At 36.6% G+C, this 27696-nt stretch overlaps 1 protein-coding gene and 1 non-coding gene across 2 annotated transcripts in view; one reads left to right on the top strand and one right to left on the bottom strand.

The window, feature by feature from the left end:
* The window catches only part of JAM3 (junctional adhesion molecule 3), a 106133-nt gene that overhangs the window by 34379 nt on the left and 44058 nt on the right, over positions 1 to 27696 (top strand). The gene's annotated exons all lie outside the window — the stretch shown is intronic.
* On the bottom strand, positions 24979 to 25087 carry LOC122752217. Its single transcript, XR_006356006.1, has one exon. It is a non-coding gene; the product is annotated as a U6 spliceosomal RNA (small nuclear RNA).

Here is a 27696-nt window from a genome sequence, read left to right as displayed (position 1 = left end):
GATCCACCAACAACATATTAGTGGGCCTATCTTCCCAGAACCCCTTCAATACCGACTTGATATTTTTTGGTCATTTTTGCCAATTTTCAGGGTGTGAAGTAAGGCTTCACTCTTTTTAATGAAATATGAGGGAAGGTTCTCAGCTGACAGGATAGGGGTAGGGGAAGCCATTTGGAGGTTTGAGAAGAGAAGTAGAGGTTTGGAAAAAGTTCTGTATAGTAAAGTGTGATAGTGAATTGATTAGGGAGGTATAAAAGGATTGACATTTGTATTGGATCCAGTTAGCATGGTTTCATGATTTTCTTCAGCTTCATTCAGCAGCATATAAATATCAGCAAAGGCAGCACATAGATCCTGATTATTTGAATACCCTTTCATCCTTCATGGAATTATTATGAACTTCTTAGTTTTGCTGAGATCTGTGTAGTGTCTTGAAGCTGCTACTCCACATTATGTCTAGTTTGTACACTTCTCCCACTGCAGACACTGGCTCAGTTTCCTCAAATGCAAAATGGGGATAATAATAGCACCTACTTCCCAGGGTTGTTGTGAGGATAAAATGAGTGAATATCTGTAAAGTGCTTAGTACAGTCCTTGGCATATAGTAGGCAGTCTATAAATGTGCATTTCCTTTATTCCACTGTTGATTGTTGGATTGGTTTGAGTTTGTAATTTAGGAATCCTTTCTAAGTGGGAATTTCTTAAGATAGTATTATTGGAATTTGGAAATCTAGTGACCTCCATGGAAATCGTTTTTGTTGTTGTTTGTTTCTGTTGCTTTGTTGGATACAATTCTGGTCTGTCACAAATCAGGAAAGTTTTGCGCATTGGATTCTGTTACTCTCTTGTCTAGTATGTGGTCTGAAATGGAGTATGTTAATAATTCCTTAATTTTAGCTCAGGTTAAATTTTGTACAAATACCTCCAGCTGTATTGATTAACTTTTTGGCGCCTCAGTAGTAGAAACAAAATGTCTTTAGTAGATGGTATCATCATGTCTTCCTTTGTCTTTATGGTTCTTAGCTTTCATTGGCTTTGACCAGGACTCTGATCTCAAAACTAATGGAGGAAAAGAACTGAGTTTCAGTAATCTAAATGTCAGAAAATGAAGAATAATTTGTTAAGTGTATTTTAGATTTGACATTATTCCATACAAGATCTTGACTTTTGCATAATTTTTATTTTCTAATTCCTTCTGTCACAAAGTTCTGTTTAATCCATCAGGTTTCTTAATATTTAAATTGATTCTTAATTATTAACTCCATATGCTTATATTTCCATACACCATAAGATTAAGATTGTTTTATTTCATTAGTACTGGGAGCTCTACATTTATCTCTGAGTTCTTGTAAACTAAGTGCTTATAAAACTGCTGTTAGTATTGTCGCTAGAGAGGCAGCAAGATATAGTGGAAAGAATAGCAGTCTGAGAGTAAGGAAGTCTGGGTTACCTTGTTTTAACATATGTACACATGTACATACATGCATAAATATAGGAACCATGATCTCTTCTCTCCCTGCTATGGTTATCATTAATCTTTTTTGTTGTTGTTGTTGTTGTTTTTAGAGGGGTAATGGGGGTTAAGTGACTTGCCCAGGGTCACGCAGCTAGTAAGTATCAAGTGTGAACTCAGGTACTCCCGAATCCAGGGCCAGTGCTTTATCCACTGCGCCACCTAGCTGCCCCGATTATCATTAATCTTAACTGTTAGGGCTAAAACCAATAAAGAGAAGTAAGGAGTATCATCCTTCATATCAAGGATGTTTTTGTGATGAACCAAAGTGCCTAAAGATGTAGTTGGATTTATTGGACTAGAAAATGATGTGGCTTTTTTTTTTCACTTTAGTTTTCTTGGATAAATTTAAGGAGCTCTATCTTCCCTCTAAGAGTTTACATTGTTTGGGAAACCAACATGTATACAGGTAAATAAATGTAAAATGTAAGCACAAAATACATACAAAGGGCCATATATCACAAGATTATTTTAATCATTAAATTACATAATTATGTGGAAATGCTTTGTGAACTATAAAACATGATACTAGTATAAGGTGTTTTTTTTTTTGTTTTTGTTTTGTTTTTTTTTCAGGCAACGGGGGTAAAGTGACTTGCCCACGGTCACACAGCTAGTAAGTGTCAAGTGTCTGAGGCTGGATTTGAACTCAGGTACTCCTGAATCCAGGGCCGGTGCTTAACCACTGCGCCATCTAGCTGCCCCCTAAGGTGTTTTTTAAAAAAAAATTAGGGAGTCATGTAAATGAGAGAGGTAGTATAATGTAGTGGATAGAAGGCCAAGCCTTGTAATTAGAAGAAAGGACTGCATTCAAGACCTGCCTTTGATAGATCAGCAAAGATGTCTTTGATGCCTGCATAGATCACTCATAAAAATTTTATAAGGATGTGCTTCTAACACATATACTTGCTATATGATGATGAGCTACAGAGGAGTTGCTGATCTGCATTTATGAAGAGTTTCTACACAGGGAGTTCCTTACACTGATAAAATCATAAGTCTGGACCAAAAAGGAAAAGGTAAATGACAATGAACCTAGGAATGCATCTATATTCTCTTGTAGGATTTCATTTTAACTGATGGGATAACTAGTTATAAACTTCAATTTGGAAAACTTATTGCAACTTTTCTATTCATAGTGAGTCTTCAGTATAACGACTACATAAGCTATTCTGATTGAAACAAGTTTCTGCTCCCGCTAATTCTGCCAGGCCTTTGGATATTCTGAAGAGCCATTGTCTTTTGCATAATTCCCAGTATACCCCGCTCTTTTCTACCTATGAAAACAGGGTTGCTGAAGAGAAAGGATAATGTAGAATAAATGATTCTGGCTTTTCAAATTCCATTTAGGGTTGGGACCCAGAGGGTAAGGAAATTACCTTGTGGGTTGGAAATGTAATGGCTGGCAGCCCAGCTAAAGCAGTTTTATGAATTTAGACCTCTAGTTCCTATATCCACTCTCATGTGACCACCCCGTTCCACTTTGCTTTCTCTGTACTTCTTCCTAGTTGACTAATCCAGAATAAGTGTTTTGAAACACTATTGGGTAGTTTATGTCTTAATAACATAATACACAGTAACCAAAATCTTCATTAAAATTCATGTAGAAAGCATGAAACTCAACATGCTGAGTTGTGCCTCAGTGCTATGTGTTAGAATTTTTTAAGAAAATGACTTGGATCTTACCCTCCTTGAGCTTATGTAAGAGTATGGAAATGACAAAGAAGAAATCAATATAAAATATGGTCATAGTAGGGAGTTATATCAGGGCTGTATTGGCCTTCCCTCTTTCATTCTTTCCCTTTCAAAGAAAAAAAATCCAAGGAGAGTTTCAACAATAACATTTTAAATTGTGAAATAAGCATCTAGATTTAGTGATATATAATATCCCATTTCTATGCTTTCTGGAGCTTTGGCAGTTGCCATATGAAGGGCATGGATTTGGTCCAGGCTATACTTCTCCCAATATCTTTTTAAAATACTTTTCACCAGTTTTACTGAATATTTATAATAAATTAGTTTTATGGATAAATGGAATAAGGTTGTAATAACATATAGGAGAAATGCATTTCATATGGAACTAAAACAAAGCAAAGCAGTAGAGGCCACTGACTGTTTCAGGCCAGCCTTCTAGGAGTTCACATTGTGAGACCACCAGAGATTTAAAAAAAATTAACATTTTTTATTTATAGTTTTGAGTTCTAATTTTTCTCCCTCCTTCCCTCCTTCTTCTTCCCCCTCCCTGAGGGGGTAAGCAATCAGATATGGGTTATACATGTGCGATTATGTAAAACATTACCATATTAGTCATTTTGTATAAGAAGACTCAAAAAAAGGAAAAAATGAAAGACTGAAAAAATAGCATGCTTCAGTCTGTGTTCCATCAATATCAGTTCTTTCTTTGGAGGTGGATAGTATGCTTCATCATTTGTCATTTGGGATTGTCTTGGATCATTGTATTGAGAATAGTTAAGTCATTCACAGTTCTTCATCAAATAGTATTGCTGTCTCTGTGCACAAAGTTCTCTTGATTCTACTCACTTCACTATATATTAGTTCATACATCTAAGTCTTTCCCGGCCTTTCTGAAATCATCCTGCTTGTCATTTCTTATAGCACAATAATATTCCATCACCATCATGTACCACAGCTTGTTTAGCCATTCCCAATTGATAGGCATCATTTTGATTTCCAATTTCTTTGCCACCACAAAAAGAGCTGCTATTAATATTTTTGTACAAATAAGTCTTTTTTTCTCTTTTGGGGGATGTCTTTGGGGATATGAACCTACTCCACACAGTGAATAGTGCCCATCTTTCCCAACTCCCCTCAACATCCAGTATTTTCTGTTTCTGTTTTATTTGCTACTCTGATAGGTAGGTGTGAGGTGAAACCTCAGAGTTATTTTTAATTTGCAATTTCCACAGAGCTTTTTGTCTGTTTCAAAGGGATGAATGAAAAATAGCTACCAGCTAGTGCTGTGAGGTTTGCAAGGCACTTTATAGATATTATCTAACTTTATCATCATAACAACCTTGGGAGGTTATAAAATAATTACACAGAAACTGTCAGACAGAAGTTAAGTGACTTGCCCAGGGGTCCACAAACTAGTAAGTGTCTGAGGCTAGATTTGAACTTAGATCTTCCTAACTCCATGGCCAGCATCCTGTACACTGCACGACCTAGCTACCTCCATATCTGGAATCATTTCTACTTCATTTATTAAACACTTACTGTGTGCCAAGCACCGTACTAATTGATGAGAATGCAAACACAAAAAACAAACAGTGCTTGCTCCCAAGTAAGTTGCAGGCCCACAGACTTTCATTGTGGAGGTATGGTAGTGCTTAGGTATAGGGTGGTGGCCAAGGAGAGACACTTTGGTCCAGAATGTTACTGAGATGGTGAGTAGGGTCTTAAGGGTGTAGAATGGCACACTCCAATTGAGTAAATGTTTATTAAGCACTTTCTATGTGGTAGGCAGGATGCTAAGTGCTGGGGATAGTTAACTAAAAAGAGAGATAGTCTTTACCCTCGAGGAGCTTATAATCTAATAGGGGAAGACTATACACAAAAGGAGGCAGGAAGTGGGTAGGGGGTTTGATTAAGTGGTATCTGGTGTTAAGGGTTAAAATTCTAGCTAGTCTGTCTAAAATATTTAATGAGTGGTCGCCAATCAATTACAAGCTTTAGCAAGAGTTAGACTTTTAAGCATTTATTAAGGAGAATAAGAATTTGGTAAAGAGAGAGAGAAAGGCCTAGATTTCTATCTATTAAAGGGAGAGCACATTTCTAGCTCCCTTCTCCACCAGAGTCCAGAGGAAAAGAGCCTCAGAGTCAGCGCCCGTCTCTTCCTTCTCCTCCCACCAGCCCGCGTCAACTTCCTGACTCCTGGTCTTGCCTCAAAGACCTTCCCTTCATGGGCAGAACTCTTCTACAGTAAGTATCCAGCAGGTGGCGTCATTCCAATTGTTACAGTCCCCCCTGTTGTTCCTCAAGAAACAAAATGTTTCCTTGACGGAACAGTAAAAACAATATAATAACTATTGCTAACTAATAATATGTGAACAACATATATAGAAAAGGAAGAGAGGAAAGTTTTGTCCAGAGGGGCGATTTTTTTTTTTTGTCCTCATGAACCGACGCTTTGACATTAGTCTTGCAAAGGGAGGGCCTCTCTGCAGAGAATACATGTTACAGATGGTGTATATTATAACAGAAAGAGAAAAAAAAACAACAAAAACAAATCAAAACTGTTCATTTAAAGTCTCTGAAAGTCCCTTTCTCAGATGTCCTCTAGGTGTAGTCGAGGAATGGAAGTCTTTTCAGGGGTTGATGTGTGGATACTGGTAATCAGCCAGGAAAATTTTCCTACAAAATTGAGCTTAACACAACTTTAAAATAGCTTTGTCAATAATCAAATCAAAACAATGAAAGTTCTCAAAAACATGTCTAAGGGAATTCATAATCTTAGTGTTACACATGAAAATATAATAAAACAAAAATTGAACCATTCTTTAAAATTATAATATTACTATAGTCCCCCCTTATGGAGGGTAATTGAGAGACAATTGCTGCAATATTAATAATAAAAATAATTTTTATCTTAGTTTTATCACTTTTTGCATCATCTGCCTAATTATCCTCATGCCATTATGAGAAATTTAAAAAAATCTAATATAATTGGTAACAGGTATCAAGGCCAAATTCAAACAGTGTATTTATCATGACACTTGAGATAATTATGGGTGCTACCAATAAAAGAAACAGAGAAATGATGGATATGAGCATTCCCCACACTTGAGCAATATGTACTGCCCATACAGTATGCCAGGCTTAAAATAGGTGGATGGAATATATGTCCATGCCACGAACATATTGGAAGAAACTGAGTCAGACTTAATCAGATGCATGGGATTGAGATGTCCATGGCATCAGGCATATAGGAGGGAGCATAAAGTTGTGTTAAGCTCAATTAGTAGGAAATTCCTGGCTGATTACCAGTATCCACACATCAACCCCTGAAAAGACTTCCATTCCACGACTACACCAGGAGGACATCTGAGAAAGGACTCTTCAGAGACTTTAAAATGAACAATGGGAATGGAGGCATCTTGTCCCCATGGAGTTGAAACCAAGCAGAGGAGCAGATGCAGAGTGGAGGAAATTTCATCAGTGGCAGAGTTGATTTGATCATGGTTCATGATTCCAGAATGGGGGAATGAGAGAGAGAGAGAGAGAGGGGGGGGGGGGCGGGAGGAAGGGAGAGTAGCAAGTTGGTTGTTGGAAGAGGAGAAGGCTTGAGAATAGGGAGTGAAGTGAACCACGGCTAAGGGTTTTCCTGAAATAGTTGTCCTGGAGAACCATCATCAATTTGGAGAGTAAGGCCCCCAGGGTTGAAGATTCTCCAGGTCGTGGAAGGGTTCTGGCAAGCAGGAGGCAGAGGCTCGAAGTTGGCTCGTGAGTTAATAATCACAATAATAACATGTGGCATATCTATACTTTACTTGGTGCTTAATATGCAGTTGTGTTACAGTGGGCTCCTAACTATTTTCTCCACTCCAATCCAGTCCATACACTGCTGCAGAAATGATTTTCCTTATGCTTATAGCCAATTCTTTCACTTCCCTGCTCAGTGAACTCCACTGGCTCACTGTTCCAAGTTAAAATATAAATTGCTTTGTTTAGCATTTAAAGATCTTTACAGGCTTGCTCCAAGCTATCTTTTCAGCCTCATTGTACATTACTTCTCTTCTAATATTTCTCTCCTAGCCTTTGTATTGACTGTCCCCCATGCCTGGAATACATTCCTTCTTCACCTTGACCTTAAGCTTCTCTTCCATATGCAGTTCAAGCACCAACTTCTATATTATACTGTTCTTAATCCCCCCAACCAATAGTGACTTTTTTGAATATACTTATATATGTGTATGGAGTTTTCAAGAAGGTCTGGTATCTCTGGTGTGGGGCTAGCCGAGCCTTTGTCAAGGCTACTATTCCACCTTTGGTGTCTACTTGGCATTCAACTCTCACCTGTGGTTCCACAGAATTTTAGTATGGCCACACTCCAGTAAATTGTCTCAGCACACGGGCAAACCAGGTTGAGGGTAATTGATAGACCTCAAACCTATCAGTGAGTTACCCTAAGCATGCAAAGACTTCCCTGGTGGACGGGCAGATGAGAACAATTTGTTGCAACAGCCATGAAGACAATGGAGGCGGGCATTGTGGAGTGCTTAGAGCTTGGATAGACATTGAAGATGCCAAGATTATCCATTGCATCCTGAGTGATCGTCATTCATCTTGACTTTTGCCTTGCCACTGGACTTCAGTGACTCTGGAAGAGAGAGTGAGGCTGATGACTTTGTGCAACTCTGCCTCACAAATTCAGTTCACATACACCAGCCCATGATGTCACTGATCCTCTTCAGAAATGAAGGACAAACAACAGTGTATATACTTGTCTTCCCTTTTAGAATGCCAACTCCTTAATAGTAGGCATTGTCTCATTCATTCTCTGAGTAGACTTTCATTGTATTTATATTCCCAGTACATAGATTTATATGTAGATCCTTAAGAAATACTTGTTAATTAAGTATTAATTTCATTTGCTTCTTAGGACCACATTGTAAGGTAGGTGGTCATTTTCTTTATTTTACAGATGAGAAAACAGAGGTTAAGTGATCTAAAGGTCAAAATAGCTAAGTGTCAAAACCAGAACTATTGGTAGCACCTAGAAGTTTTAGAATTGGAAGAATACCTTGAAGGACCAATCTGAGTTAGCGATAGAGTGCCATTTTTTAAAAAATGATAAGCAGGGGAAAATAAAGAATAGGAATGAAATGTTTTATTTTAAATAAAGATATAATATCACTTACCCTATTTATATATATATTTTGTATTTAAAGTACATTTACACCAGATAGAGGACTAAGAAAAATACTTGATATCAGAAATATTTCCTTACACTCACTTATTTTGTTGTTTTTGTTATTTCACACATGTTTAACTCTTGTGACCCTCATTTGGGGTTTTTCTTGACAAAAGATACTGGAGTGTTTTTCCACTTCCTTCTTCAGCTCATTTTGCAGTTGAGGAACTAAGGCAAACATGGTGACTTGCCCAAGTCACACAGCTAGTGAGATTCTGAGGCCAGATTTAAACTCACAAAGATGAGTCTTCTTGACTCCAGGTCTGGCACTCAACACTTTGCTTCCATTCACTAATTTAGGAATCACATTTTGCATACTTTTTGTTACATGTTTGTCAAAACCAGGTTTTTTTTTTTGCATATGAAGCATAGATTTGTGATCCTGTTTGAGCACTTTGTAGTGTCACAAGGGTGACACATTTTGACTGGAGGAGTCTTCAACCATGGTTGCTATAGCTTCTGATTTGCCATTTGGACAATCTCTAGTAAATTCACTCACCTTTTTGGAAGTATTCTCAATGTAAAATGTTAGAACTACAAACCTTTAAATATATTATCCAGTTGTTGATGAGGCCCATATATGGAACATGATAGAAAATATGCATAGACCTTCTCATCCTTTATTCTTTCACCGAGGATCAACTTGCCATTTCATCAAAAACATCTACTCTACCTTATTCTTATTATGAAAAAGGAATCTGAACATCTGGATAAAGGATGCTCATAATAAACTTACTGTGTGCCTTATAGATTATATTGTTCTTGCTTGTTTGAAGGGTTGAATAAAGTATACACAACTATACCCACTCACGTGTATAAATGTTCCTTAGTTCCTGGGTACAAAATGCATATTTGGGAGTTCCCGATTTGTATGAAATCACATATTCAGTCCCTATCCTCTGTGTGTACATATGTGTTTATAAAAGATATGTAGCAATTTGGGTTGCTTTTCACAATGGTGCTAAGGCATACCAGAGGAACCTAGGAGTGATTCTTTGGTTGGTTAGTGGTTTAATTTGGAATGCAGTTGCAGTTTGATTTGAAAGTTGAACTGCATTTCCCACACTAAGTTTAGAGCTCATTTAAATTTGCTTTCCTTGCAGTGGAAATGTTGCCATATGGAATGAGCAGCTTTGATATGAAAGCTTTTGTATATTTTTAAAGAAGTCCAGTCTTTATGGTTCTAAACATAGAATTCTTATTATAATAGATTTTCTTGTAGGAAAAAGTAGAAGTAGTTCATTTCAAACACATGAAAAAGGAAAGACACCATATATCTGTGTTGTTTGGCTGCTATGAACACATTGGATTTCCATTATAACTACTTTTTAAATTAAGTGTGTGACTACCTTATTAGTTCCTTCACCCATAGGAGCTAAAAATTAAATTCTCCTCCATTAAGAGAGATGTACTTTTTTTTTTTTTTTTTTTTTTTTGCAGGGCAATGAGGGTTAAGTGACTTGCCCAGGGTCACACAGCCAGCAAGTGTCAAGTGTCCGAGGCCGGATTTGAACTCAGGTACTCCTGAATCCAGGGCCGGTGCTTTACCACTGCGCCACCTAGCTGCCCCGAGAGATGTACTTCTATAAGGAAATTGTAGGTTACTACAACCTGTAGTTCATTAGTTACAAGAATATAAAGTATTCACTTCAAATTTCAGTTTTCTTTGGATATTTTATCTTCCCCTTCTAATTCCGCTCTTACCTCATTACTTGATTTCTGAACTATTGACTGTTTTCTATTGGAATTTCTCATGGAAAAAGGACTAAATTCGTAGGGACATAGTAAAATCAAATTTTATGGTGTCTGTCAGAAATAAGGTGGAAAACCATTTTGTTATTCGATAGAATTGTAAACAACACTCTCTGTCTTGTATTCTTAGTCCCTAGCACAGTGCCTTTCTCATGGTAGGTAATTAATAAATAGTTATTGTTTGATTGGATTGTTTAGTAATATTCCTGCCTAGAAATAACAGTTGACTAGATAACACATAGATCCCTTCTGGGTCAGTGAGTCTTTCCCCTCTTTCTCATGCTCCTACCAAACTCATGCAGAAAAAACAAAACAAAAACCATTGATTCAGCTCTAGACATCGTGTTGGCAGAGATCATTTCCATAATGTTTGCATGTGGAAAGTAAAGAGAGCATAAGGACAGAGAATTATTATGATGAATCCTTGTCAGTTGTATCCAGGTATTTTTTCAACTCCCCTCTTGATGTGTTGTCTTCCCTAATTTAGATGGTACCTCTTTGAGGGTAGGGACTAATTTGCTTCCTTATATTTTTATCCCCTTCCCTGACATATAGTGGTGCTTAATAAATATTATCCATCCATCCCCCTGCTCTTGTCTTTCTGTCACTGTCTCTCCGTCTTTTTCAGTCTTTCATCTATCACTCACTCATGGGAGGAATAGAATAGCTGTACTTGTGTGAGAGGCAAGAATTCTAGCTTTAGCTTCACTGCTATCATAGGCAAATTAAAATAACTCTGCCTTATTTCACTCTTCAGAAAGCATTGCCCACTACATTTTTATAGTAGTTTTCAGCCTTTGGACTTTGAAACTAATGTACACCTCCCCCTCCAAAAGAATCAAGAACATTTTAACATCTTTTGTTTAGAAGTTTCATTTCTTCCAATCTTTGTTTAGAGAGGTTTCAATTTTTTTTCAACAAGAATTATTCAGTATAAAAGAATTATTGCCATATGGTCATGGCAAATAAATTTTAGTTAATGCTTTTAGAGTGGATTTTATTTTTGATATAACACAGTTTTTTTACCCAGACACACATAGAAACACAATGAACACAGACAAAACCCCTCAAAACCAGAACTTTTTGACCGGAAAATTAGTCAGGCAGTATGGGGTTTCCATAGTTTTTATAAAGTTGAAAACTATTACCAACTAGAACAAAAGTATTACACTAGACCCTCTGATCTAGAGGGTCCCAGACTTCCTTTTGTCCTAATTTTTGTCCTGCCCCATGGCATTATTCAAAATTGACTATACCTGAAGTCCTAGAGGATAATGTCCTCTTCCTGATGTACTGTTCTGGTTCTTTCTATCACGGAAAGGATAATGATGATAGTAGTTTAGGAGCCTTGTGAATAATGGTTAATAAAATATCAAGGATCTTTGGCCTACAATCTCTTTAGTGATGCCTTCTGGTTACTCTCAAGTCTTAACTGAACTAGAGGTCTAGATTCATGTACATATACCTTGGTTCATTTTGTCTCCCCCTATTGGTATCTCCTTCCTCTTAGATGTGGTTGTTAGTGATAAGTCACATAGACCTATAGTTATAGTAAACAAAATAGTTTAGGAAAAGCATGGTGATATCAAGCAGTAGCAAGCACAAAACGCATATATACTCTCCTCTTCAAGGTCTGGGTTGCCACAAAATGTGAGATAGGAAGCAAATAGTCCATCTTCTTCCTCATAAACTTTCCCATCAGTTTCATGTTAAACATAAATGACAGCCCCCTCTACTGTCCCCAGGGTGGAGTCTGAACTCCCTGCCATTCCCCATGCTGTGAAAGAATAAATCATGAAGTTTGCTGCCTTTCTGCCTTCCATTCCAGTGGTAAGAAAAATTGTCTTAACCACTCATTGTGGAGTGGCAGCACAGAAGTGAGGGTATACCATGCAAGTTTTAACAATTCACCCGAGCCCAGCTACTTGAAGAACAAGGTAGCAGGACAGCTCTCTCATTTTTTTCTTCCACATTCCTGGAAATACCAGCTCTTCCTGGCATAAACCACAGTTCAAGACTCCCCATTCAGAAAGGGCAAAGTCTTCATTGCACTGAAAGTCCAGGAGTGGAAGGAAGAGTGGTCCCTTAATGTTTGCAACCTGAAACTGGAGAAGGCATGGCCAACATCAGTCTTCTAGCCGCCCGTAGTCAGGAATCTACCTCTCATTTGTTTTGTTCTTCTGGGCTCCCCCAGTGTAAGCATAGTCCTACTTCCTTCTGCTTCTGCTTGGAGAACTCATCCAGGCCATCCTGGCATTAAAGTTAGGATGGAAGTATGACAGTAATGGCATCACTTTAGAGACACTAACCAGAGACCCTGGAGCCACATCTATGTGGAGTCCTCTTCCAAACATTTCAAAGGGCAGTACTAGATAGATAATATCCATCGGAAATCCATAGTCCAAGTAGTATGACTTAGGACTAACACCTTAAAACCTACTGAGTCTTACTGGTGACTTTTTTCTATACTTCTATTTTTGCTCATGTGGTCTTTTTCTTCCTGCTTCTTTCCATTTGTGTGTCTTTTCCATCCCTCCCATATCCTAATGCTCCTCTCTCCCATTTCTTTCTTTCCCATTATTCTCTTGTTTATCTGTTTCTCTTTATCTTCTTCTCATCTCTTTCCTCTTCCCAAATATTTCTTAGAAATATAACTGAAATTTTTTTTAGTATTTGTGGGAGTGAATACTTTCATTTTCTATTTGTAATTTAAAAAGCAAGTTGAACATTTTTCTTTCTAAGGAAAGAAAAAAACTAAGACACATAAAAACAACTTTTTTGGTTGGTGGACCTTGGTTAATTTTTTTCTGGATGAGTTACTATTAATAGAAAGAAATTCTCTTCCTCTGAACTAAAGAAATACTTGGCACTGTAGTCATAACGAGAAGGGACTTGTACTACATCTGCAGGCAGGGACATTTTAAAATTACTCTAGAAAGCATATCTTCTAACATGAATTGCCAGTGCTTCTAATAGAATATGTTGTTTGGTTGTACACATAGGCCAACAGACTAGAACTGGAAGGGATTTCAGGGATCATCTGGTTGAACTGCTTCATTTTATAGATGAGGAAACAGAGGCCTAGAGAATGTGACTTCTCCAAGGTTGTAACAGGTGGCATGTAAGTGAGCCAGAATCCAAACTTAGAACTTTTTTTGATTCTGTTACTCCACAGTGGCTCCCATAGATTGATCTGTGGCTAACATACTTCCCTATTTACAGTGTAGAATTTTTGTATATTCTTCTAAATCAGAGTTTCTTAACCTTTTTTTGTATCATGGACCCATTTGGCAATCAGATAAAGCCTTTCGATCCCTTCTTAGAATAATGTTTTTAAGTACATAAAATAAAATATAAAAAATTACAAGGGAAATAATTCATATTAAAATATAATTATCAAAATGTATACTTAAAAAACGTTCATGGACCCCAGAGTTAAGAACCTCTGTTTCAGATGAGCAGTATTTCTGAAAGACTATGCTGGGCTGTTTTGGGTGAAACAAGATAAATAAGTCACGATACCCATTATTAAGGGGCTTAGAAACAATATTTCCTGAATTCTCAACCTCTTGATTTGTTTGCTACTGCTTGGGATGCCATGGATTGTAGCCTATACTCTAAACTTCTGACCTGGCCAAAATTATATTAATTTTTTTTAAAATGGACTAATATAGTGAGAAAATTCTAGTGAGAAAACTCATTTTGTCAAGGTAGGTCAGCACCTACTCTGCAACTTGTAGTCTTAGAGAGTTAACTCTAAGAAGAGTTAACTTGAGAAGTTAATAAGTGACTTGCCTAGGGTTACACAACCAATATTTGTCAGAAGTAGGACTTGAACCCAGGTATTTCTGGCTCCAAGGTGCTCTGTGTATTGTCATTTTGCCTTTCATCTTTGTCATCATCACTCTAAGCCATGTGATAGTTGATCTGCTCTAGGAACTAGTAGTGGATAAATAAATCTGTGATCATTTCCAGTGAGTATCCTTCTAGTGTCCAGGCAATCTTGTCTGTTAACATTGTATCAGTGAAGACTTCTCCCCTTTAATAAACAAACAAACTTGAATTTATACCTTAATTTGCTATCATTAGGTAAAGAAAACTTGGGTTTTTTTAAGGTACATTAGAAATAAACTCTGTGCTACACACAGAAACACAAACATATCCTTCCATGTAAGTTCTTTACAAGAAGTTACTTTTGCTCAGTTGGCATTTTTCTAACATTTTCTATAGGTTTGTTACTTGAAGACGAAGTACTTTTCAGTATTTTGTTGAAAAATTACTACTGCAAATATAGAACAATTATATGTATATGTACTTTAAAAAATAATACATTTTTATTAATAGCTTTTGTTTTTATATCTCTTAGATTTGCTTCTATCTGTATCCCTCCCATAGAGCAGGAATTCTTAAATTTTTTTAACTCATGACCCCTTTTTAACTGAAAAATTTTTACACAACTCTAGGTATGTAGCTATATAAAACAGCTATAGAAATCAAACGTGTTCTAACAAATTTTTCGTGACTTTTACATTTAGTTACGTGACCCCAGTTAGGCTATTTGGGCCCTAGAGGCAGGTAGGTGGTGCCCAGAGTCAAAAAGACTTGAACTCAAATCCACTTACACACGTATTAGCAACATAACCCTGGACAAGTCAGCCTCAGTTTTTTCAAGTGGAAAATGGGGATAATAACAGTACTCCTCAAGGTTGATTTGAGGATCAAATGAAATATTTGTTAAGTGCTTATTAGCACAATACCTGGAACATAGGAGGAGCTTAATAAATGCTTGTATTCTTCCCCTCCTCTTTCCTCCTGGAAAGCCTATTCTTTTTAACAAAGTTTTTCCCCTTTTTTTTAAATAGAAGAATGGTAGAGGGATTCAGCAAAACCTATGAAGACATCAAAAAAAATGATATATGCAATGCTGTACACCCATTACCCTAACTCCTGCAAAGGAACAGGGAGAGATGTCTTCTCATATGTCTTCTTTGGAGCCAAACCTAATCTTTATACATATACACATGCATGCATGCATACATACACACACTACATACACATATCTCTATGTATATATGTGTGTATATGTATATATGTATGTATGTGTATATAGATACATAATTTCACGATATTCAATTTTGATTGTTTTGTGGTCGTTCTTTCATTTGCATGTGGTAGTCATGATTTGTATTGTTTTCTCAGTTCTGCTTCACTTTCCATGCTTCTCTGTATTTTGTTTGTAGTTTCCTATAGCAAAATAATATTCCATTATATTCATGTATTATAGTTTGTTTATCCTGTGAGTAAGTACTTGAAAACAGCATTTTTAATGGATATCTCTATTCCAAATACTCCTGATTTCTGAGTTATATCAACTGAAAAACTTTCAAAATGTATAAATCTAGCAAAAGAAGTCAAAATTATATGGGAACAGTATAAAATACATATAATCCCTGTTTTCCTGGCTGTTATTATAGTTGTCCCCAAAATGCTTTTTAGTAAAGTTAGATATGAGCTTTTATCCCAATACTTTTATTCAGCTACAAAAAGTAGTTATTTTATCTACCTGTGCAATAGTCTATAAAACATTAAACATAAAGAATAATAGGATAGTTATTTATCCTAAGGTTATTTCTTTCTTAAAACCATCAAAAAAGGTGAGAAGAATGAGATTGATTAATCATGATGAGAGTTGTCATTTATATTGTGCTTTGACTTTACATACATTACTTCACAAGTGTTAGAACAGTTTCATAAGATAGGTACTATAAGTGTTAATTTTTTCTTTCATTTTTTTTTTTTTTTTTGGTGAGGCAATTGGGGTTAAGTGACTTGCCTAGGGTCACACAGCTAGTTAAGTGTTAAGTATCTGAGGTCAGATTTGAACTCGGGTCCTCCTGACTCCAGGGCAGTGCTCTATCCACTGCGCCACCTAGCTGCCCCATACTATAAGTGTTATTAAGCCCATTTCACAGGTAAAAAACCCAGCACTTAGAAAGATTGGGATTTTCCTGTGGTTGCACAACTAGTACATACTTGAGACAGGAATCTAATCCAGCTCTCTCCTGACTTCCAAAACAATTCTCATTCTAATACACCTATGAGTCCAATGTGAGAAATTATTTTCGTAATTAATATCTTGGAGATTTAATCCTGACCCCCCCCCCATTCCAAAGTTGTCTTTGATAAAATAAAGTCAACTCTCATTGGTCCTGGTCAGGGTTATACACCTATAAATTAAGATACTCTTCTTGGCCCTGGTTACAGCTATAAACTTTTAGGAATCTTGATAAGAATGAATTCTTGTTAGGGCAGTAAAAATTTGGTCTGGGGTGATAATTAATAGTTAACCCTAGGTTGGGGGGTGGTCTGTGATCAGTCCTTCATTTTTATATAGCCTACCTCCAAATTAAGTTGACTAATCAGAGGTGATTAGGCATCCTTCAGGAACACCTCCTCTTTGAAGGGCATATAATCTGTGACCCTACCACTATTAGGGGTCTTTGGTCTGAAAGAGATGGCCATAGATCTCATTTTATTGATAACCTGCTGGTCATATTAATAAAATGATTAATTTGGCCAGATACTATGTCTCTGATATTTTTAATTGTCACACCAAGATTCTTAACTGTTTGCCTCTGACTTTGGATGTTTCTATTATTACTCCAGACTCATCAATTTTTGGCGTGAGCTTAGCAAAGGAAGAGAAAAATTGATCCCACTCTTATGTATATTTACCTTTTTTATATGGGTAATGTCATAAATGAATTAGAGGAACCTGGAAGAAATTATATGTCAGATCAGTGGATAGGGGAAGAGTTCATGACCAAATAAAAGATGGAGAAGTTCACAGGACATAAAATAAACAATTTTGATTATATAAAATTTAAAAGGTTTTGCAAAAACAAAACCAATTCAGCTAAAATTAGAAGAAAATCAAGCAAATGGTGAAACATTTTTATAGCAAGTTTCTCTTATAAAAGTCTCATTTTAAGATATATTGGGAACCCATTCAAAGTTATAAGAATAAAAGCCATTCCTAATTGATAGGTCAATTAATAGTTTTCAGCGGAAGAATATCAAGCTCTGTTGGACAGAGCCCTGGAACTAGAGTCTGTAAGACCTGAGTTCAGATTCAGACCCTTACAAGCTGTGTGACTTTTGGGAAAGTCATTTAACCTCTGTTTGCCTAAGTTTCCTAAACTATAAAATGAGAATATAATAGCACCTACCTCCTAGGGTTGCTGTGAGGATTAAATGAAATAATATTTGTAAAGCACTTAGCACAGTGCATGGTACATAGTAGATACTCTATGTCAGCTATTACTATCATTCTTATTATTAAATCATTAATAATTAGAGAATAAAATTAGAATAACTGTAAGGTACTAACTCACATCCATCAGATAGGCACAGTTGACGAAAAAAAAAAAAACCCAAAACCCTGACAAATGTTCTCAGAGCTGTGAGAAAAAGGTATGTTAATGCTTGTTGATGGAACTGTGAATTGGTCCAACATTTTGGAAAACAGTTTGGAACTATGCCCCAAAAGCTATTTAGCTATCTGACCCAGCAGTACTCACTGCTAGGTGTATACTTCCAAAGTGGTCAAAGAAAGAGGAAAAGGACCTATGTGTAAAAAAAGAATTAGAACAACTATTTATGGTGGCAAAGAATTGGAAACTGAGGGAGTGCCAATAATTAGAAAAGGATTGAACAAGTTATAATATATAAAGTTGCAGAAATACTACTGTGTTATAAGAAACAATGAAGGAATAGTTTCAGAGAACCTGGGAAAACTTGTATGAACTGATGCACAGTGAAGTGTGAACAATTTATATAATAACAATGATTATAAAGACAATTTAGAAAGACTTAGAAACTCTGATCAATACAATAACCAACCACAATTCCAGATGACTCACAATGAAACATGTTAACCAACTCCAGATTGAGTGGTAATGGATTCAGAGTGCAGATTGAGACCTTTTTTTGGAGAAAAATAAAATTTGTTTTGTTATTCTATATGTTTGTAAAGGCTTCCTCTCCCCCCCCCCATTGTGAAGAAGGGTGGAGGGGCAGAGGGAAAGAACATGGACCTGAAAATAAAATTGAATTTAAAAAATACTCCATTTACCCTTTACTGGATACTGGAGTGATTTGCTATTTCCTTCTCCAGCTTATTTTACAAATGAGAAAACTGAGGCAAACAGTCAAGTCATTTGCCCAGGATCACGGAACTAGTAAGAATAATCAAGGAACTCACCATTAATCTTTTTTTTTTTTTGGTGAGGAAATCGGGGTTAAGTGACTTGCCCAGGGTCACACAGCTAGTAAGTGTTAAGTGTCTGAGGCCGGATTTGAACTCAGGCCCTCCTGACTCCAGGGCCGGTGCTCTATCCACTGCGCCATCTAGCTGCCCCACCATTAATCTTTAAGCAGTCGTGCTGTGGAACTTTAGGTGATTATGGCTGAAATTCTGCATTTCTGTATTCCTCCAAATGGCATCAAGACAAAGTGAACCCCAAAGAGACTATATTAGGGGGAATGTTGCAGTGCCTGCAGTGATAATGCATAAGTAACTTTGAGTGTTTTTCTATAGTAGGTGGGAAAGCAAACACTCATCTCGTGGGCTCTTCCATGGCTAAACTCTATGATTTGATGTTGAGAGTGTTTACAGGACCAATGCTCATATAGCAGAGAGCATCATTTCAGTCTTCTGCTCAGGGAAAGTTGTCTGGATAACTTGTTTCCATACAAGATATTTTGTTGAACAAATCCATGCCTTGACACACGTTCTGCATTTAGTCATATGTATTTGTTACACTTTAGTGCCTTTAAGATTGACCACATCAGGGGCAGCTAGGTGGCACAGTGGATAAAGCACTGGCCCTGGATTCAGGAGTACCTGAGTTCAAATCCGGCCTCAGACATTTGACACTTACTACTGTGTGACCCTGGGCAAGTCACTTAACCCCCATTGCCCTGCCAAAAAAAAAAAAAAAAGATTGACCACATCACAACAGACAGGAATGTTTTATGTTTCTTTGTTTTTGTTTTTTTGGGTTTTTTTTAGGCAATGGGGGTTAAGTGACTTGCCCACGGTCACACAGCTAATAAGTGTCAAGTGTCTGAGGCCAGATTTGAACTCAGGTCCTCCTGAATCCAGGGCCGGTGCTTTAACCACTGCACCATCTAGCTGCCCCCAGGAATGTTTTATGTTTTAATCCTGTTCTTTGGAGCCAGTATAACTCTAAAATTTATCTGTAGTTAGAAAAGGTGACCGTTAAAATGACATGCAAAGAAGACTTTCCTGTCTCCCCCACAATTTTGTATAATTTTAGCTCCTTTTTTATTTAGAAGATTAGGCAGACAGAGCTACTGTCTTTTTTTTTTTCCATTGTGGGGAAAAGGATATATTACAGTTTCAGTGTAATTGTATGGGTTCTTTCTGAACCAACAGATGTGAAAAACTGTTGTGCCAGTTTTAAATAAAATTGGGGTTTCTCTGCTTATTTCTAAGAAACCAGTTTAGGAACTTTTTGTTTGAATTTTGGGAGTTGGGACTTTGGGATTTGGGAGTGGGCTAGTCTGCACAGGTTTCTAGTTGTAAGGAAATACATACTCTTTAGATATTTCCCTATAGCAGTTATTTACATGATGGGGTACCTTCACCTTTATAGAGATGACTTTCTATCTAGAGGAACCTATCAAAAGACCTGCTATACAGTACAATAATCCAAGACAAAGAACTCATGATGGAAAATGTTCTCCATATCCAGAAAAAAGTACTGTGGATTCTGAATGCAGATTAAACCATACCGTTTCTACTTTTGTTTTTGTTTTTTCTTTTTTGAGGTTTTCCTCTTTTGTTCTGATTCTTTTTTCACAATATAACTAATGCAGAAATATGTTTAATGTGATTGTACATAGACAAAGCTATATAAGGTAGCTTTTTGCCTTTGGAAGGGGTGAGGGGAGGACAGGGGAGGGAGGGGAGAAAAATTTAGAATAAAAATTTATGAAAAATATGTTGAAAACAATCTTTACCATGTAACTGGAAAACTAATAAATACTTTTATGATTAAAAAAATAACAATAAAAGACCTGCCTATAAATGAAAGAGGGATGTTAACTTGTTTGTCCCAGGAACATTTGTCTCATCAAGTAGGGCTTTCAGCATAATATAGCCATCAGAACCTTGTTATAGCTCTATATTCCTTGATTGGTCAAGCCGTATGTTGGGGAAAAATCTTCTTAGTATAGATCAGATTATGAAGCTTAGGTGGGTAAATGATAATAATATAGTAGACTGAATTGAATACCAGTATAGTATACAGAAAGCATTTGATACTCATTTTTAATAAGCCACTGAAATCTGGATTATATTAATTTGATTTCATTTTTGGGTATCTGATTTTTAAAAGGATGGCATGCATTCCTGATATTTGCAAACAAGGTAGGTTAATTTTTTATTCTATATTTTAAAATACTTTGTTTCTTACAATTAAATGTAAAAACAATTTTAACATTCATTTAAAAAATAATTTTGAATTCCAAATTCTCTTTCTCCTGCCCTTCTTTAAGAAAGCAAGCAATTTATTATAGGTTATACATGTACAGTCCTGAAAAACATATTTCTGCATTAATCATGTTATGAAAGAAAACAGATGGAAAAAAAGAAAAATAAAAAATTTTAAAAGTATGCTTTGATCTGCTTTCAGATTCCATTAGTTCTTTCTGTGGAGGTGGATAGTATTTTTCATCATAAGTCCTCCGGCATTGTCACGGATCTTTGTATTGCTGAGAATAGCTAAGTCATTCACGGGTGATCATCATACAATATTGCTGTTACTGTGTACACTGTTCTGCTGGTTCTACTCACTTCACTTTGCATCAATTCATATATGTTGTATTGTTTAAAATTCTAAATGTGGGTCCTAATCTGCCCCCCCCCCGTTTTTTTAGAGGGAAGCTGGCTAAAATCACTGATAAATTCAGCAAGAGTTTAGGCTTTTAAAGATTTATTAAAATATATCATAAGTTAGTGAAGAGAAAGATTGAGAACAGATTCCTTATAGCATGGAATTCCTAGCTTAGATCTAATTTGGTATAGCCAGAGAGAAGGAAACTAATTTCCTTTCCTAGCAGCCCACGTGAAATCTTTTACCCCCAAGCCATTGTCCAAACAACTAAAAGGTGCCCTCCTGTTCTCCCTCTGCTGCCACACCAAAAAGAGGCTGCTTCTGTGAGCCAGCGTTCACTTCCTAGTTCCTCTCTCCCTCCCTGAAAAGGGAGGTCCTTCCAGATGATTGGTTGAGAGTGGTCTCTTGCTGATGTCAGTAGTACACTGCCTCAGAGAACAACATCACTCAGGACCAGCCAGGTGTGGTCCCCATCCAATCACCTGTAAGTAAGTACTTAGTTTCTCGTTCTCACCCAATTCAAACAATACTAAATCAGTCAGGTGGGACTCCTGGGCGCCTGCCAAATCCCATTATTTTATCACAGTGTCTTTCCAAGTTTTTCTGAAAGCATGCTGCCCATAATTTCTTATACCATAATAGTATTCCATCACAATCATATGCCACAATTTGTTTAGCTACTTCCCAATTGATGGGCATCCCCACAATATCCAATTCTTTGCTACCATGAAAAGAACTGCTATAAATATTTTTGCATATGTAGGTACTTTTTCTCTTTTTAAAAAATTTCGCTGGGATAAAGACTTAGTAGTAGTATTTCTGGGTCAAAGGGTATGCATAGTTTTATAGCCCTTTGGTCATAGCTCCAGATTGTTCTCCAGGATAGTCCCACTCCACTCCAGTGCATTAGTGTCCCAATTATTCCCATTTACCCCTCCAACATTTGTCATTCTTTCTTTTCTATCATATTAGCTGGAATTGATTTTCTTCTTTTTAAAATCTGATTTACCAATAATTTATTATATTGTGTTTTTGCCCCATAAAACTAGTTTTTTGTGTTAGGATTTCCAATTTGGTTTTTAATTGAGGATTTTAAGTTTCTTTTTTTTCTAGTATTTTTTTAAAAGTTGCATTCTCATTTCATTGATCTATTCTTTTTCTGTTTTATTGATATAAGCATTCAGAGATATAGAATTTCCCCCAAAGTCCTGCTTTGGCTGTATCTCATAAATTTGGTATGTTTTCTCATTGTTGTCATTCTTCTTAATGAATTTATTTGTTGTCGTTCGATTTGTTCTTTGACCCATTCATTCTCTTAGGATTAGATTATTTATGTTACCGGTTACTTTTAGTCCATCTCTTCCATTGGCTCTTTATTTGCAATGTAATTTTTATTACATTCTATGATCTAAAAAGGCATGCATTTTCATATTTGTTTTTCTGCATTAGCGTATGTTGAGGTTTTTATGCTCTAACATGTGGTCAAGTTTTGTGTGGATGCCATGTACTGACTGAGAGAAAAGGCATATTCCTTCCTGTTCCCATTTAATTTTCTCTAGTGGTCTTATCATTTCAAACTTTTCTAAAATTCTGTCCATCCCCTTACCTTCTTTCTTTTTTGTTCGATTTATCCAGTTCTGAGAGAGGAAAGTTGAGGTCTCCTACTAGTTTAATGTTATTGTCTATTTCCTCTTGTAACTCATTTTTTTCTTATAAGAATTTGGATGCTATAGTATTTGATACATATATGTCTAGTATTTATATTAATTCATTGTCTATGGTACTTTTTAGCAAGGTGTAGTTTCATTGCTTATCTCTTTTAATTAGATATATTTTTGCTTTTCTTTTGTCTGAGATCATGATTGCTATACCTGCTTTTTTTTTTCTTTTTTACTTTCACCAAAGCATAATACATTTTACTACTGTAGCCCCTTAAATATACTCTGTGGGTCTCTGTTTCAAGTGTGTTTCTTATAAACAATGTATTGTAGGATTCTGGTTTTTAATCTACTCTGCTGCTTCTAGTTTATGGATGAGTTCATTCTATTCACATTCCCCCACTATAATTAATAACTGTATATTTCCCTCCATCCTTTTCCTCCTGTTTGTTCTTCTCTCCCTTTATCCCTTTACCTCTTCCCTCCTCAAAAGTGTTTTGCTTCTGACCACTACCTCCCCCAGTCTGCCCTCCCTTCTATTAGCAACCCCCCTTCTCTTATTCCCCTGCCCATCTTACTTCCCTGTAAAGTAAGATAGATTTCTGTACCCAACAGAGTGTATGTTATTCCCTTTTTCCTTCAATTCTGATGAGAGTAATGTTTAAGTATTACTCCTCCCCATATTCCCATCTACTGTAAAAACTCTTTTGAGTCTCTTTTCTTTTTTTTTCTTTTTAGTGAGGCAATTGGGGTTAAGTGACTTGCCCAGGGTCACACAGCTAGTAAGTGTTAAGTGTCTGAGGCCAGATTTGAACTCAGGTCCTCCTGACTCCAGGGCTGGTGCTCTATCCACTGCGCCACCTAGCTGCCCCTGAGTCTCTTTTACATGAGATAATTTACCTCATCCCCTCTCTCCCTTGCCCCTTCTCCCAGTGCATCCCTCTTTCACTCCTCCTAATTTTTTTGATCTCATCCCATCCTTGGCAACTCACACATATGCTTCTCTCTATGTATATTCCTTTGAACCGCTCTAATGATAAAATTCTTAGAAGTTACAAATATCATCTTCCTATGTAGGAATGTGAAACAGTTTAACCTCTATTTTTCTTTCCTGTTTAACTTTTTAATCCTGGTCTTGAGTCTTATATTTGAAAATCAAATTTTTTGTTCAGCTTTGGTCTTTTCATGAGGAATTCTTGAAAGTCCTCCATTTCATTGAATATCCATGCCCCCTCCCCACCCCCCAAAGGATTATACTCAGTTTCCCTGGGTAGGTAATTCTTAGTTGTATTCTTAGCTCCTTTGCCCTCTGCAGTATCATATTGCAAGCCTTCTGATCCTTTAATGTAGAATCTGCTAAGTCCTATGTTACCTTCACTGTGGCTCCATGAAATTTGAATTGTTTCTTTCTGGCTGCTTTTCTCCTTGACCTGGAGCTCTGGAATTTGGCTGTAATATTCCTGGGAGTTTTTAATTTGGGATCTCTTTCATGAGGTAATTGGTGGATTCTTTGAGTTTCTGTTTTACACTCTGATTCTAGAATATCTGGGCAGTTTTCCTTAATAATTTCTTGAAATGTGATGTCTAGGATCTTTTTTTTAAACCATGGCTTTCAGTTAGTCCAGTTATTCTTAAATTATCTCTCCTCAATCTATTTCCAGGTCAGTTGTTTCTCCAATGGGATATTTCACATTTCCTTCTATTTTTTCATTCTTTTGATTTGATTTTTTATTGTTTCTGGATGGCCCATGGGGTAATTACTTTTCACTTGCCCAATTCTAATTTTTAAGGAATTATTTTCTTCAGTGAGCTTTTGTACCACCTTTTCCATTTGGCTAATTCTACCTTTTTAAGGAGTTGTTTTCTTTGATGTTTTTTTCTATAGCTTTTTCTATGTTTATCGTGCTTCTTTTATCAAGTATTAATTTTCTTTTCATGATTCTCCTTGCATCACTCTCATTTCTCTTTCTAATTTTTCCTCTGTCTTACTTGATTTTAAAAATCCTTTTTCAGTTCTTCCAGGAATTCTTTTCTAGCCTGACACTAATTCACCTTTTTATTTGAGGCTTCACATGTAGCTGTTTTGACATTGTTGTCCACTTCTGAGTATGTGATTTTATCTTCCCTGTCATCAAAGTAACTTTCTGTGGTCAGACTCTCTTTGTTGTTTGCTCATTTTCCCAGCCATTGACTTTTTTTTTTTTAATATGAGAATGCTTCACGAATTTGCTTGTCATCCTTGCCACATGGGGCCATGCTAATCTTCTCTGTATCGTTCCAATTTTAATATATGTGCTGCTGAAGCGAGCACAGCCATTGACTTTTAACTTTATGTAAAGTTGAGCTCTTGTTCTTGGACTGTGACCTGGGACATGTGTCCCAGGATCCTGTATAGCCAATACAACAGAGCTCAAGCACCTAGTGCCAGCCCAAAGAGCGTCTCAATCTCCCACCCTGAAAGGGAAAGGTCTCTCAAAAACTGCCTGCCATGGAGAGTTCTTTCCTTCCTGGATCTCAGTAGCATATGTAAACTTGAGGGTGGGCCCAGGTGTGGCCTTTCCCCAAATGCTGTCAGCTATAAACTCCAATAATTTTTACCACATTTAGTTGAATTAAACTTCACTGGATTCAGATATGCCTATTTATTTTAGGTCCTTTATGTTTGAGTCAGTAATCTTTGGCATGGGAAGCAAGGATATGGCTCATTTTCTTTTCTTTTTTTAAAGAAAAAAAATCCTTGGTTTAAGGTACCAGTGTATTATAGGAAAGATGATGGTCATGAATGTTTCTTTTTCTAGAATTAGTTTTGTTGAAGGAAGTATGTAAGAATGGCCTGTTTTGGAGAGCAGATGTGTAATCCTCTCCAGTGGAGCCTGCATGCCATTTTAAATTTAGACTCCAGCCCCAGTAGGCTGATAAAATAAAGTCCTACAGTGATGCATGCTGACATTCACCCAGGCTGCCTGGGTTAGTGTTGAAAAAAGTTTCTTCAAACAGGACACAAACTGGACAGAACACTGCCAGGCTAAATATAGCTCTTACAGAGTTAGGCATGTAAAAGCCAGTTCAAACAAGCAAAAAGTTTGTCTAGATTAAAAGCCATTTTTTAAAAGAACTTCCTTTTACCTCTTGCTTTATATTAAGGAATCTTCATACAACTTAATTTTTCAAAGGGAGCTAAGGCAGACATGAACTTCTATTTCAACTGTTTATATTTCAAAGTAAACATTGAAACCTTCTATTTTCTTACATTCAGCCCCAAAGATAACAAGCATGGTTTGCAGTTCATATGAATCTGGGTTCCATAAGAAGTCATAATGGATAACTTCTACTCTAGGACCCTTGGCCTATTTGGATATGAATTGATTGGATTCAGAATTTGATTTCCTATGCAGACTTATATTTTTCTGAAGATATTTGCAGAGACTTGTCAAGTCCTCTTGGGGAAAATCAATAAAAATAAAGCTTCATTCAGTGATCCAGGAGCTCATAGGCTAAGATTATCATTACCTCAACTTCTATCATGGTTTAAATTTAGTTTTTATTATAATATAGTACTTTTTGTGATGCCACCAAGTTTTTTTTTTGGTCTACATTATCTAGAAGAAATTTTATAGATATTAATCTTCCTGGAATAATAAATAGAAGTTGTCAATATTTTTTTTTTTTTGGTGAGGCAATTGGGATAAGTGACTTGCCAGGGTCACACAGCTAGCAAGTGTTAAGTGTCAGAGGCTGGATTTGAACTCAGGTGCTCCTGAATCCAGGGCTGGTGCTCCTTCCACTGCACCACCTAGCTGCCCGAAGTTGTTGAATATTAAAATATAGCTTTTTGTATCTGCCTGTCTCCTACAAAGCAGATCAGAGAAATAAGGTTTTAATTTCTCCTACAAATTAATAAACAGATCAGAGAAATTATAATATCTTATATCTCCTACTAACTAGAAAGAGAATGTAATATATCTGCCTATCTCCTACAAACAGATCAGAGAAAAAATGTTTAATTTCTCCTACAAGTCAGAGACAGACAAAAAACATACCTGTCCTCCTATGAAAACAGAGACAGACAGAAAAAACATAATATCCATTTAGTATTTTATTGTCTCAAGAAAAAAGATAACAAAACACATGATCATGTGGAGACTTGCCTCCTAAGAGAGAAGCTTGGGGGACTCCCCATTTCTGAGGGTATATATAGTTTGAGTCCACTGATTACAGGGCGTTGTCAGTTTCAATAGTATGTACAGAAATCAACCCAGAAACAAAAAGCAGTTTAACAATTTCAGTTATAACAAGTATGGAAGAAATACAGAAGCATCATGATAAGATTACAGGATTCCAAAAAAGGGGTTTGGCAAGGATGAGGATGCCCAGATGTTACCATAAGATAGGGACTTACTATCCTGAGGGAAAAGAAGTCACTAGGTAGGGTTTTTTTTATCTGCTAGCCATCTGGGTTCAGCTTGGAGTTCAGTTGAAGGCATTTTGCTCCTATTAATCCTATTCATCCAGGGTTTCATAAAACTCCCCTTGGATAATAAGGTACCTCCATCACATCCAGGTGATCCATATATTCATATTAAACAAGTAAATAGCACCATCTTTCTGTCCAGTGATAGTTCTATGTTATTCCAGAGTATAAACCGTGAACTGACATGTAGTCTGCCCTTCCTGGAGCATCATGGTAGAATAAATGACTTATAGTTCCAGTGGCTATTATATCCTGGATTTTCTGGAAGAGTGTTGATTTCTAAGAAAGTGTACTTTCTAAGGAAGCTTTGCAAACATACCCAAAAAAAGTCAGGCTGCTCAAAGTAGAAATTACCTATTGTGTTCTTTTGTGAAACTGAGATCCATATGAATATTTTCTTCCGTTTCAAGACATATAGTCACTCTAGGCATAGTGTATCTGCAATGACA

The sequence above is a fragment of the Dromiciops gliroides genome, chromosome 3 (genome assembly GCF_019393635.1).
Source record: "Dromiciops gliroides isolate mDroGli1 chromosome 3, mDroGli1.pri, whole genome shotgun sequence".
In the NCBI taxonomy this organism is placed as follows: domain Eukaryota; kingdom Metazoa; phylum Chordata; class Mammalia; order Microbiotheria; family Microbiotheriidae; genus Dromiciops; species Dromiciops gliroides.
This window is presented reverse-complemented; position numbering and strand designations above follow the sequence as displayed.